The sequence below is a fragment of the Megalopta genalis genome, chromosome 16 (assembly GCF_051020955.1).
Source record: "Megalopta genalis isolate 19385.01 chromosome 16, iyMegGena1_principal, whole genome shotgun sequence".
NCBI lineage: Eukaryota > Metazoa > Arthropoda > Insecta > Hymenoptera > Halictidae > Megalopta > Megalopta genalis.
In genome coordinates this window covers 626,129-641,033 of record NC_135028.1, presented here as the reverse complement: position 1 = coordinate 641,033, position 14,905 = coordinate 626,129, and the positions used below count along the sequence as shown (strand labels likewise).

General features: G+C 45.2%; 1 protein-coding gene across 3 annotated transcripts in view; it reads left to right on the top strand.

Moving 5' to 3' along the window:
- NLG-5 (neuroligin 5) overlaps positions 1 to 14,905 on the top strand; it is a 219,125-nt gene that overhangs the window by 51,714 nt on the left and 152,506 nt on the right. For 2 of the 3 annotated variants that reach the window (XM_076526900.1, XM_033477480.2), the window contains exon 2: positions 10,816 to 10,921. The exons of the other annotated variant lie outside the window; for it this stretch is intronic. The gene's annotated coding sequence lies outside the window, so the exon portion shown is untranslated. The remainder of the gene's footprint in view (positions 1 to 10,815; positions 10,922 to 14,905) is intronic. 3 annotated transcript variants of the gene reach the window in all.

Genomic DNA, 14,905 nt, shown 5'->3' with positions numbered 1-14,905 from the left:
ACTAAATTGTTCGACGATGTTCGAAAAAGAGCACCGATAAAATCGTAAAAGCTTTCGACTCTAGCGAGTACTGCGTGTTCGATCAAATTAATAATAATAAAGTCGTGAAAAGTATTAACATCCAGAAACACTGTGTAAGCAAGAAGTTTCAGCGATAGGTTCATTTACATTAGGTTATACCGTGAGTTATAAACGACACTTGCCGAGTTAACGTTCGATGTAGAATGCATGCGAGATGAAGTCAGCTGCAGTTTCACGCGGTGCATCGCACACAGAGAGTGCTGCGAATGCGATATCTCAAACTAGACGACGCCCCGTCTAATTAGAAATTCGAACGAGACCAACAATTGGTCGAAAATTGTTCTCGCAATTTTCCCGGCAATTTCGAAGAACGCTGATATCAGCTTTCAATTATATACGCAGTATTGTAAACCGTCGGTTTACAATGATTTCGTTGGAACGATTTGTTAGGCGAGGCATTCGCGTGCCCGACGAATTTTGGCGAACGCAATTTTCATGCGAACGTTGAACGGCGTACGTCGTCCCGAGGGTGGGTCCGAGGTATGCAAAGTGCCTAGAAGAATTTCGGCGGATGACTCGTGGAAATGTCAGGTCATCCTGGAGAAAACCCCCGTCTTACAGAATGCGACCGTAAAGTGGAGGAAGAATGCGTGTCTTTGCAGTTCGACCTAAATAACATAACCTACTCCCTGACTTTTCCATTTTGCAAAGTGTCTCTTGTTACGAGGCGGAAGCGAGTCGCCCGAGTCCGAAGATATTGCGTGTTTTTCTGGGATTTGTTTGTCGAGAACTTGCTAATAATGCTTCTTTCACCTCCGAGTCGCCAGTAGACGAGGAAAACTCGCCACTTAACGAGTGGAACTTCAATGATATAGCGAATTCTCCCTAGAAGGCACGGAGCTCGGAATTGAAAACGGTAATCGCCGGACACTCGGACACGATTCTTCGAGTTTCACGGTTCGTTTTTATAGAAATATGAATTAATACGAATTCATAGTAATGTTGGGACAAAAACGATGACTTAAATTTTTTTATTTGGAATTTTTGCCAATCGGAGGCCACGTGACACGAGTCCAAGTCAATTCGGAGGAAATTCGGAGGCTATTTGACACGATTCGAAGGCAATTCGGAGGAAATTCGGAGGCCACGTGCCACTATTCGAAGGCAATTTAGAGGCTACTTGCCACTATTCGAAGGCACTTTGGTGGCCACTTGCCACGATTCGAAGACAATTTAATTACGGGACACCCTGCACACTTTCGTACAAGGGTTTCCTCCGAGCAAATAATTTGGTCACACATACACTGGTGACACGGCAGTTTTAGGTATACTTTAAGTATGTTATTCTTAGAGAAAAAAAGCGAGAAATAAGCCCGTCGATGATACAAGAATTCGAAGGTGTCTCGCGCATCGAAAAAAGCGCGGCAACACAACTGTTGTAAATAAATGGATATTCGTGATCCACGTTCCGCGGAGCATTGATGTATCTCACGCTTACGGAAGCTCCGCTGGATTGATCGATACATCGGCTAGGCAATGGCTGGCAGCGCGAGAAAACGGATGTATCGGTATGTCAGTGGAACACGATTAATCAGCGTGACTACGAGAGAGAGAGAGAGAGAGAGAGAGAGAGAGAGAGAGAGAGAGCGTTTTCATCCGGCGGAAATATCCGCGCGTTTCTTAGAAAAATTACAACTGTAAATCGTCGTATTTCATCGTTCCGCCGGCGACGTTAATATCGCGGAATGTAATTACACGGATGGTGTGTTGCCTCGTCGAAATACGGTGGCTCGCGCGTCGAACGGATAACACAGAGACAGGAATAGAGATGCAACAACGTGCACCGATAATGAAAATCAATTGTAGATCCTGGTATCGGGTTCTGGAAAATAGAATTTTTATCAGAGGTTCTAGCTCCTAGTTTCTCTATCGAAGGCAACCCACGTTCCCGGTTTCTCGTTACCTAGCTTCTGATCGATCATTGATATTTCATAACAGAACAGAAATATTACTTCCGAATATTTTCGATTTTCGATGCATCGGTCCCGGCTGGAAATATACAGCCGTGAAACGGTGGAAGATGGTATATTAAAGACGAACGCGATAATGTTTCTCTGGGTGCGTTCGCATTTAGCTGGATTAGTATTCGACGGTGCGGATGTTTGCACTCGAAAATATATTTTTAATATATTGAAGCGATTAAGAGAAGACTGTATTGCCACGATTCGTAGGCAATTCGGAGACCACCGCGACGATTCCAAATCAATTCGGAGGAAATTCGGAGGCCACTTGACACGATTCGAAGGCAATTCGAAGACCACTTGACGCCATAATCTGTACACGAGCTTACGTTAGGTTAAATGAAATTGCCAGCATGCATAAATCGAGGAAAACGTGCTCTGTTATTACAAGATGCGCCGTTCGAACGCGTCAAGTCGAACTTTTCGAAATTCTGCAACGTTTTTCCTCGCAGCCTTGCGCACCGCGCGCATTAGCAGCCAACGAAACAGATCGGAGAGAACAATTGAAAAGTGACCGACCACCCAGTACATCGATCGACGACCACATTGTTTACAGAACACACGGCGCGTTGCGTCGCGTCGCGTCGGGTTCGCGGTGCCCGGAAAATTAGCCGCGCGCAACCGTGAATCCATGGAATCGTGCCGTGGAAACACGGTTCGGATCACTGCCGCATTAAAACTTAATTAAAGCCACGGTTACAGCTGGACGCATGCGGTCGCCGATTCGATTTCTGAATCGCTATAATCACCGGGACAACGCGCGCCGCGCCGGCTCTCCACGGTTACGCGCGCGGACCGATAAGCATTCCGACGCGGCGCGCAACACCGAGACAAATTCATCCGGAGCCCCGGTCGTTCCCCCAAGAAATATCTCGTTGCAATTTACAAGCGGGCCAGACGGGAGTGCCGGGAGACAAATTGTGGCGGTTGCAATTTTTCCGAGGTGAGAGGAATAAAGTGGCCCCGGGCGGCTGCCGCGCTACCGGCGAGCATTGATTAATTCGAGCTGCTCGCCGAGGCCTGATTCGTTTTTCTCGCGCGGCAACGATATTCGTCGCCTATTCCATATCTGAGACACGGTTCTCCGCGATCGACGGCTAACCTAAGATCGACGCCGAGCGGATTCTCAGGAGGCACCGGGTGCCGCAAAATTATATTATAAGGGGTTATTACTATAAAAATAAACGGTAAAGCAGTTCGAATAATCGCGTCTCCTCTTCCGAAATTGTCCATTTCTGTGGACAATCTGAGCGTCAATTAGAGAGACGTTACTGTATCCTAGAATAACACCCGATAATGGAGAGGCTGAGCTCGATGCCGGATAATCGAGGCTGTACGTCCATCCGACGTACTTAGAAAATCCATAGAAACAGCGATCAGGCGTCTTAACGGACGTATACTCCACTTGGCTCGTTAGAGGATCAAATAATGGGCTCGAGCGGAGATTCGACAAGCCGGCTAATGACAATAATCGTCTGGCCGGGAACTAAGTTGCGGAGTATAGGTCGGTCTCGGAGATTAAAGGGCGGCTCGAAAGGGAGAAGAGTGTTATCGGCAAAGAGCCCCGCCGTTTCACTATGCGTAGGCGACGCCGCTGCACGAGGGGAGGGCCACGGTAAACGTTTATAGCGCGCGCTCAAATATTTTGCCGCGGAGCCGCCTCGAAAGCCCCGTAGCAACGAGCTTCCGGCCCGGCTTCGATTGTCTCTTTAACCTCCGGAGTGCCGGTAACGGGCCTAGTTACGGCGCATAATGCGGTCGCATGTGTTTAGAGTAGAGCCACGACTCGAAACGAGTGGCCGTGATTGTCCTCGAAAGCTCCAGCGACGCGGCAAAAATTTGCATCGCCGCGCGGTCGATCCGCGCCGCTAGTTCTCCTCCTCCGGAAACGGGAGAGATCAGAAATGGGAACCGGGTCGGTTGATATCGCGACCCACATTTTTTTCTACGGGTCGTTCGCTGTCCGGTTGTTTGGGCGAGTAGGCGAAAACATCGTATTTTCGGCTACGGTAATGTCTCCCTTACCGACGCAGGGATTTACACAAAAGTGGACAATTTGGGAAGAGGAGGTACTTTTGCGAGAGCCTTGTGGCACGTTTTTATAGTTGTTGACAATCGATAACCATAAAAAATTGTCCGTTTTTGTGCGTAATCTGGGCGCCAATTGTAGTGGACGATCCGAGCGTCGATTAGAGAAACTTTACTGTACTCTGAAACGCGGTTCTATTATTTTATCGAACCAGAAGTCTTGCAGAAGTTTCGATATACCATTTTCTAGGAGCTGCCTATTATCGGTTACGCTTTTTACGGTTAGCTCGGCCGTCTGTACTTTCCTCTCTCCCCCGTTTCTAATACATGGAAACTGGGTTTGAAAAAGGATGGAAACATTTGGCCGGGGAGACCGTAAAAATAATAGAAGTTTGATCGAACGAAACCAGACCGCAACTCTAGCGGAAAGGGTGCCCCGCCACTTCCGCGGTGTTTCATTTTTCAAAACTGGAGCTGCCGCACAATAGAAATTCTCTTGGACAATAGAAATTTTCCTCGGAGCATTTTTCTTGCGGACTTCCGCAGAAATGGAACTGTGTCAAGTGTGCCGGTGCAGATTCATAAGGGCGGCGATATAAATATGCTGGCACGATATTATAATACGTTGTCGTTTATCATGGCGATGGTATTCTACGGGATATCAAATTACAGACGGCCAAGGTAATTATGTAGAAAGGGGTGCGCGACGCCGATTTCAGTGGCCTTGAAATATACTGGCAAGGAGAACGTTCTATTCTATAAATTCTATAAATTCTATAAATTTTGTAAATTCTATAAATTCTATAAATTCTATGATCTCTATAAATTCTACAAAAACTATAAATTCTATAATTCTATAAATTCTATAAATTCTAATTATTTATTATTAGCATCCAGCTATTTCATTACTAAGGAGATAAGCAATACAGCAGTAATTGTATAAAAAATCTTCTTCTCTAATAAAAAAATGGCCTACCCCTTTGGCAAAATATTCAAATTTGATAGTTTAAAAATCTGCTCGAGGCGTAAATGCATACAGATCCGCAGTCCAATGATAATAAATAACGAGGTTCGTCGATCCGGAAATATGCGTTCAACGATTACGTTTACCGAAATATTTTGACCGGTTCGTTCGAAATAGAGGCAACGCGAGGGGTCGCGTTGGACCCCCCGTAACCGAGGGGTTTCGGGTTATAATGCGGGCCAGCGAGGCACACGCATGCGACATAACCTCGGGACGAGTATTGCGACTCTTCTTGTAATCTCCGTTGGGCGGCCGGGGCTGAATTTACATCGCGAGACAATAGCGCGCCGCTAGAAGTTCCCCGTGTACTTTCCGTTTGCGTACACGTTAGCGGGCGAAAAAGTAGGCCGGACCTGCAAAAATGAATGGTTCCTTTGTCATTTAAATGTAATCGCTTCCAGTCCCCCCCCCCTTCCTCTCTCTCTTTCTCTCTCTCGCTGGACACGACAGTGGCCAAAGGAAATCGCGACCGCGCAAGGAATTGCGCGAAACGAGCTGCAATTTTCCTCGCTAATGTTACGAAACCGGGCTGCAATTTTGCTTTCTTTTCCAATTAAATGTCCATTGTCCTCTCTTAAAATATGTACTCTTCCTTAAAACGCGCGGCTTGGACCGTCCTCCGAGAATTGCGGCCCGTGAAACCGGAGTGTTTTCAACCCTTCTCGAAGCGTCCGGATTCATCGAAACGGACGCGCCCGACAACGTTTCGTCGACTACAAATTTGCCTATTAAATAAAGACGGATTCGCGTAATCGCGAATTCGCCGAATCTTGACCAATTATTGCTCCGACTCCCACGGACCGACAGTCTTTTTTCCGCGCTCGTTATTCCAGCTATTCCGGTTTATCGTTCCCGTTTGCTCAACATTCATTGTACGCTCTGTTTGCGCACGGGAATAGACTTCCGGCCGGAATTTCACGGGATCGTATAAATCTCGCGAAATTTCACTGGTCCGAGAAATGTCAAACGAAGGGGGCACAGTCAAAGATACGTCACGATTATCGTCTCCGCCGTGTTGGCCGTAGCATCACGGACGTATCCCGCCGGCGAATTTACGTTCGCCCGGGCCACGGGAAATTAAATGTCGATAGGGGATGCCGATTTAGTTTGTGGAACGTTCGTACGAACGGTCGCGCGTATGGCACCGCGCGCGTCTGGCCTGGTTGGCCGCAGATAACTAAAATTCACCGTTTATTCGGGCATCGAGCCTTGATTCGAAAAGTTTCGACGTGGATTTCGATTACTCATCCCCGAAGAAGCTTCTAACTGACGTGTCGGACCATACGTCAACGTCCAGATATTTTCGGCCCGTCCGCCGGACGAATTCGATCGGGGAATTACGCCCCGGAAATTATTAGAAAATCCAGAGAGAGAGAGTCGTTTAACAACGCCGCGTCGGCAGCGTCCGCTCTACGCACAAATTTTCTGCGCAAATTTTCGTTTAGGCCAAAGGGAATTTTCGTCGAAAGAGCTTCGTAAAAGTTACGAAGTCGCGTATAAACGATTAACCCTTTGCACACGATTATTCGCGCCTTGCAGCTCGTTTTTATAGTTGTTGAGAATTCGTAACTATAAAACGAGGCGCAAGACTCAAATCAATCGTATCTCCTCTCCCCAAATTGTCCATTTTCGTGTGCAATCTGAGCGTCAATTAGAGAGACATTACTGTATCAAGTATCTCATTAAGATTTACGCGAACTTCGTTCAGAAGGAGGACGACGACTCGAGTAACAATCCTTTGAAAAATTGATCCCTGGCAATTCGAATGATCGCGAACCGGGCTTGCGGTATTGATCAAGCAGCAGGAACCCTATTCATCTATTATTGTCGGATCAATGACACGCGTTACTCCACTTCCACGGAGCTGGGAATAGAATCCGTTTTACTTATTCCTCCAGAAATGGATCATCTGGAAACTGCTTTCAACTTCCACCGATTCTTACTTCGATTCTAATAATTGATTATCGTAAAACATTTCTGGGAGAAATTACTGCACTTCTTTCTTCTGGATATAAAAAACTAGCTACTGCGATACAAAATAAACTGAAGCAAGTAACTAGATAAAAAAAAGTATTGTCAATGCGCGGATCTCTTTTTTCGTCGGCAACCGAACGATTCGCATCGTTCATAGTTTTCGTCCGCCCGGAATGAACCGCGCTTGAAAACGAAACACGCCACGCGGCCGTGGGAACCAAAGCCGATTGTGGTTCGCAGACGGGATTCGAAATCCAATTATTGGTTTCTAATAAGCTTGTCGGGCTGAAACCAGACGCTATCTACTTATCCTATCAAACAGCCTTTATTCGGGACCGTTCACTTTCGTGTCCGATCATCCAGCGTGCACGCCGTTTAACGTGTCCGCGGGAAGAAATCGCGTGCCGTTGTGTCGGCGACCAACGTTGGGTCACCGTCGACGAAGCGAACGTCCCCGTTGCCGCAAAGACGAGGCTGCTACGGCGGATACTGAATTAAAGAAGCGGTGATTTAGGCGGCGGGACAGCCGCGAGTCCATTAGCAAAAATTAGCATACGCTTCTGTGAGACGCGTTATCGCAAGCAATGGTACGGAAGCCGGAATTATTTTCTCTAATCCAATTAGAGGGACGATAAAAGCTCACGCCCCAGTTTCTGTCCGGGGCGATCGGTCTTCATTAGCCGGACGAACTTTTCCTCCAGCTTAGCTTAAATTAAGCTCGCGTGCTCGTGCTAATCGCGTGATAACGAATCACTTTGAAAACGAGCCGTCGTCCCCCGCGCCCGCCGCCTCACTCTTCCCAAACCCCGTCTCGTGTCCTGTCCCGTCGGGTCGCGTCGCGTGCGCCGAGTATCTCCGGTAAATAGAGTATCGAAAATCGTTTCGTTGCTTTTATTCCGTGAAACAAGGATATTCTGTTGCAGCACAGCTGTCCGTCTCGCGTTAATCCTCGGACGACACCGGGACATCCGAGGCTGCTCGATGCGTCCCACTTTGTTCTTGAATACCCGCTTCGGTCTTCGTTTCGAATTAAACGTCGAGCTTTCGCGATGTAACCGTGGACGACGCCGACATGTACTTCCATGGACCACCGGAATTTTAATAAACATTCGCTTTTTAAACTGAAAGCTTGTGCTTAGAGTAAATGATAATTCTTCCGCTTTCTTTTACGTCCGCAGGAAGCGTGAATCGCGGTGCAGTAATGTCTCCCTTATTGACGCTCAGATTGTCTACAAAAGTGGACGATTTAGGTAGAGGAGATACGACTATTCGATCCTTGCGGTTCGTTTGTTATAGTTATGAATTGTCAACAGCTATAAAAACGAGCTGCGAGGCTCGAATAATCGTATCTTCTCTACCCAAATTGCCCATTTTTGTGGACAGTAAGGGAGATCCGAGCGTCGGTAAGGGAGACATTACTGTACTTTGTTAACAGCTGTCACTGAGACAGATTTTGGCGAGATCAAAGTGGATTCTCGAGATCCACTTGGTGATTGAGAGAATTTACAACGCAAAGAGTTATTAAAAGTGGCCACGTGAACAAATTTTGATCAACGAGCAGGGAAAACAATTCATTTATTTCATAAATGTATTAAAAATCGGTAGATGTTGCTCGACGAAACGTTAATGCATGCTCGCCATAATTTAACATAAAAATATCAGACTTGATAAATTAACATGCATTAATTACAGAAGTTCCGTGAAGTATGTTACTGCAAAAGTATGTTAATTTTTGCACTTTTATTGGACGCGTCCGGGAAATGATAATGTAAAAAAACACTCTCTGAAATATTTGTATAAAATATAAAAGAATACAGAATATTCTAACGGAACGGATATGCAACGTGCTTCCGTGAAAATCGAGTAGGGCGACTCGAGTGTGCGAACTCCTTGTTAGTCGAAGAAGCGAAGTGGATTTACCAATGATCGGAAGAGAGATCTTCTCGCAGTGGATCGCGAACGCTTGGCACAATTTCGAAGTTGAGCTCGGTTTCATAACATTGGGGATCGCTTTTTGGGAAACTCTAACTCGGTCAGACAGGACAATACACCGGTCCCTCGGTACCGCCGGGATTATACGACTCCTTGACTCAACATTACGATACAATACAGTTACGATACCACCTGTGTTCCAAACTTGGCAAAATCAACCAGCCGTACCGCATTGTTTGCGAGTATATTTTATACAACACGAGCGGTAATCCGCTTAGAAACACCGTCGTACAATTGCGTCGATTAAAGGAGGACTATTTAAACTATTACATTAAACTTGGAAAGTCGGAGCTGTTCCTGATATAACGCGACACGATTTTCTTGATCTTCTGTCATAATTGTAATTAAGGAACGGTTTTCTTTATTCTACTAAACTTTTACTCGCTCTAAATGGAAACTAATATTACTAATACTAATATTAATACTAAAGCTAATACTAATACTAATAGTAATACTAATAGTAATACTAATATTAATATACTAATACTTATACTAATACTAATACTAATACTAATACTAATACTAATACTAATACTAATACTAATACTACTATTAATACTAATACTAATACTGATATTAATACTAATAATTAATTTATACGTTTCGTGGAAATGCAAAAATCTGCACGTGTTATACATACGTAACGATTTACGGCTAATTACGATACGCGAAACTATTTAACCTATTTAATAAAATAACGACATTGAATTTGCCTTGCCATAACCCTTGTATTAGGGTTATTGAAAGCGCATGCAGAAAATTTACTGTAATCTATTATGCAATAGTTTAATAGCGAAGGTTTTCTCGTCACCGTGAACGAACGTATTTCACAAAAACCTGAAAAATTACATAAACATTGCTATCTAATGCACGCCGGACAGACTTTCGACTCGAATGCTCGTATCCATCCGCATTTGACCTGGTGCTCGGTGGCCGAGGTCGGTAACAAACGGTCGAAAACTGCCGAGCCGCAACATAAGAGTTAAACAAATTGCATTGTGTTCCAAAGATATATTTCGAGGCGTCGCAAAGGCGAATAAATTTTACGGGATACGTCCATTCGGGACGATAAATCAGCCCGAAAACGAGCATACAATCTCGGGCAGGTCTCGCGACAAAATAACGGACGATGGCGCGGCAGAAGGGGAGGAGAGAGGGTAGAATATTATGGGGGCGGAAGGAAGGGTGGAAAAAGGTCGGCGTGCCGGGAGCACCGTATCCTTTTCAGCGGAACCGCCGCGTTTAACGCGACTATTTATTCTCTTGGCCGTCGACGAATTTCTTTCTCTGGCTTCGTTTTAAAAAGCGACCGGGGCTCGCAGGGGGGGGAGGCTGGCAACAGGGCGAGCTTGCTGCCTGCGCGGAGACCGCGCGGGGTGCAAGGGGCGACGGGTGCTGGAAACGCGAGAGGAAATTCCAGGCACGACCAGCGTCGTCCCACGGAAACGGGGCCCGGCGCTGCACGTAATTTCATGAAGTAGTTAGGTCTCGACGGTGTTCCAGGCGGCTGTGTGTTCTCTCGGCAGCGATCGCGCGCGCGCGACATGTTTTCTTTTTCGCTTCGAGGCTCTTCCTTACGGCCGGCCGATGAAACAGAACGGAGAACTCGAAAGTAAACCGGCGAGCCTCCCTCGAAAATGCAAATGCAATTTAGCTCCGACAACACCGGTTTTACAAGCGCCGGCCGCGCCGCGAACTACTCCGCGAAAGGCCGACCGATCCTCCCCTGATTCCGTCCCTCTGGTTCTTTTGCAGACGCTGCCGCTTGTGAATTAAGCACGGTCATCGGGGACTTTTGTTAAACTGTCGCCGCAACCGAGAAGAATGGAACGCGCCGGCTCGTTTGTTCCTTGAATAAATGGTGAGTCTTCGGTGCTTCGTTTTTCAGTGTGATACGCGCTCCGGACACGGGGAAAATGGGATCTCGCGCAGGCATCTTCGTTCGCGGGCTGTTTCAACGAGTTAAAGTACGTTCAATTTTTCTGCTTGCTTCGGAATACGAGCGGGAAATAATACACAGGGTGTTCAATTTAAATGTCTCGAAAATAACACATTCTTGTAAAAATTGTTTCACTCCACGGTTTATTCTTTTTTCGCGTAGAATAGAAATTGTAAATAGAGAAACGTTACACAATTTACAGTAAAAATAGTACAGAGTTACCGTCAGAATAATCTCGAAAGCGATCAACAACAAGCAGTTAACAAAAGAATAGTTGTACTCGCTGCTTAAAATCGAGTAACTTTATTGTGTAAGATTTTTTCTCTCCAGAAATATGTTGCTTTCAATTTAAAATTGAGATTACCTAGACTCTGCGGATTTTAAATCATAGAAATGTAAAATAATATTCAAAAAAGTGTCATCCCTGCAAGAATATCCGAACGGATTACCATTTTATTCCGCGCTGTACGTCGAGTTAGTATAATCCAGTGCGTCGAGGAATTCGTATCGCAGAACTGCCCCGATCGATACGCTCTTCGGGAAACGAATCGCGATTATCGAATAAAAAGGAATACAGAAATTATTCCGTTGCTTGAATCGCGATTGTCGCTTAGCGTGCGAAGCGTGCATTAATTGTCAGAATTCGTAAGAAACTTTGTTTTAGAAACAGCCTCTCCACCGTTTTCAGTATTTCCACGGTACGGCGGGACTTCTGGAAAATTTATATCGCGAACTTTCAGGAATCGACTGCGCCGAACAATGCGGACGCAATTAAATTGCGACACCCTGTATTGTTTACTGCCCCGGTAACGACTCGCTAAATGTTCAGACGTTTTTATTGTTCCCGATAAAAACCGGCACGCCTCGAGGAGCTCAAAGCGAGGTTGCCACTTAATTTATAATGGCGCCATGAATTCTTACGATTTTCCCGATCCGCCGGTGAGAAACTCGTATCGCCGTCTTAAAAATTACGAAACGCCTCGACGTTCCTTGCAAAGCGAGTCGTAAACGGCACTCCATGAAATTCTTCTTTTTTTTTATCCTTAAACTTAATTAAGCATCGACGTCGAAACAAGCACGACGCTTCGGACGATCGCGAAATATAGCGCGAGATAATTTAACCGTGTTAGCGCCGTCGTGTAATTGCTCGATTGAATTTTGTTGAAATTAATTACGTCGATACCTTTAATAATTTGATCCAGCTTAGGCACGCGATAAAGCGTACGGATAAAGCGTAGACCTAAACTAAAGTGTGCTTTATATATAATCAGTCACACACTGTGATATAACATAGAAGATAAATCACAAAAATGTCCTCTTTATATAATATAAAGATATACAATTAATATATATATATATATATATATATATATATATATATATATATATATATATATATATATATATTATTAAATATAATCCTCCTCCCAAATTGTCTATTTTTGCGGGCAATCCGAGCGTCAATTCGGGAGACATTACTGTACCCTTGAACGGAGAGCAAGAAGCCCGAAAGTTCACGGAAAATAACCGTAGGCAAGAATATTGTTTAGCAGACGAAGAATGGAAAATGGCATCCGGCCAGATTGCCTTGTTAGAGCGGCCGGCTGAACAAACGGACGTACACACCGCGCGGTCAAGAACAAACCAAGGCTGAACCCTTGGGCGCAAAAGGAAACCGTGGCCGCAATCGAGTCGCCTCAAAACTCCGGCATCCGATTCGTTCTGCAATTCAAAGGAGGTTTCACGAGAATCCTCTCGTGTATTCGGAAGAATTTGGTGGCGGGACAGCGTCCGCCGCGGCGGGACGAAGCAAAGTAGAAACCGTTCGCTCTATTTTTCATTCGGCGAACCCACGAGTTGTCGGGTTCTGTCAAGGAGGCGAGGCCGCGTCTGCATTTTAAGCGTGGATTTCAATTACAACGCCTCTCCCACCTCGTGACATAATCTTGGTGGTCACGAACGACCGAGAGAAACCGGCCTCGATGCGGCCAAGAAAGGAAAAAAGCTCGCCCATCGCTTACTGTCGTGCTCCCACGACGATTCCGCATCCTGAATACTTAAAAGGAGTCGCGAACCTCCTTTGAATTGTAAAGCGAACCAAAGCGATACTACCGAACTGGTTTTCGTCCCTCTTACGACGACGGAGTTTCCTTCTTCTCTCTTTCTTTCCTTCGGACGAGCGTCTTTCGTCCTGGAACAAACCCCGGCATGGATTTTAATGGCCCTTAAGGACGGGAACCCTGCCTGCTGCTTCCCTTTGAGTCGCTCTTCCCATAGACCAAAGAATATTTCAGTGCTTTGCCAATCAGGATCGTACGGTACAAATGTGGAACGGAGAAACTGTTTCTTTGTTTCGACGGATATGCGCCGCTTTAATGGAATTAGGTGGGGCAAGCGTAGGTACAGTAATGTCTCCCTTATCGACGCTTAGATTGCGCACGAAAATGGACAATTTGGGGAGAGGAGATTCGATTAATTTGAGTCTTGCGCCTCGTTTTATAGTTACGAATTATCAACAACTATAAAAGTGAACTGCAAGACTCAAATTAATCGTATCTCCTCTTTCCACATTGTTCATTTTCCTGCACAATCTGAGCGTCAATTAGGGAGACATTACTGTATTTCACTGCGGTTTCTCAACGAAGGCGAACACCGCTAATTAACGCTATTTCGCGATGCTTAATATTAGATTTTTAACACTTAATATAATGTACATTTTGCATCGCGCATATTTTGCATATGTTCGCGCACATTCTGCAGTTTTTGCATATTTTTTCCGCATAAATGTCACACGCATTTTGCATATTTATCGCGCATAAAAATCCGCAGTTTAATTACAGCGCGGGACAAAAGGATAGCACATTTTGAAATTTAACGTGATTTTTATTTATTCTGCGTTGCAATCGAGATTTTGTTTCGCGTAAAAGTGTACAAAATACCGCTGTAAACGTACGCGAATGAAATACAATTGAATCTCGCCGATTTTATTCGAAGAAAGCAAAATAATTAAAAAAGGAAAATTAGGGGCATCGCGTATCCGGTTATATTCCATTATAAAGCCGTGTGTACGTTCGAATGTTCCCGATCCCATTTATTTATTTAACCAAGTATCACGAAAATTGCAAGAAAATCCAGGTGAAATCCAATCTTGTAATTTTTACCAGGCTTCGCATGTCATTCGCGTTCGTCGCTCCGTACGTTTAGTATTAACTCGCGCTGTGTTTAGCCAAGAGATTACCCGAATCAACTGTAATTCCACCTGTGGATCGGATTCCACGTTCTCCGGAGTGGATACGCTTCGCGTTTGTCGTGCAATGTACATTCAAAATTACGTTAATACGAAATTTGAAAAAATCTGCACCATTTTCGGGCGAAGTCGACGAATAAAAACCGAGCGACCATAACCGTTATAATCGCGTTGATCAAACGCATACCGCGGATTTACGATACAATGCATTTACAATACAAATTGTAAAGGGTGAAATTTCAAACGACGAACGTGTTAAAAGAATTTAAGGACATCCCTGTATTATTTTCGACTCTCGATGAAATTATTAAATATGAAAAGAAATTTTTATTCGACTGGCAAATACACGTACGGTCCTCTTCCCCCGACCGTTTAATATTTTAAAAGAAAAGTTCCACGCAGCGTCGGACTTCTATTTCGCGTTTTCGAGTCCTCTCTCATTTCTCTCGCCGCGCCATAAATAACATCGCGACAATGGGAACTTCGGAGAACTCTGGCCTGGGTCAGTCAATAATGATACGTCATTTACCGGAGTTAGCCGGCAGACGACGCGAGGTTCGAACGCGCAGGTGAAAATTCGCGAAGTTAGTTTACCAGAGAGGCAGCGGGAGACAGTTTTCTTTGGCCGCGGCCGACGACGCCCGGCTACGCTGTGACAG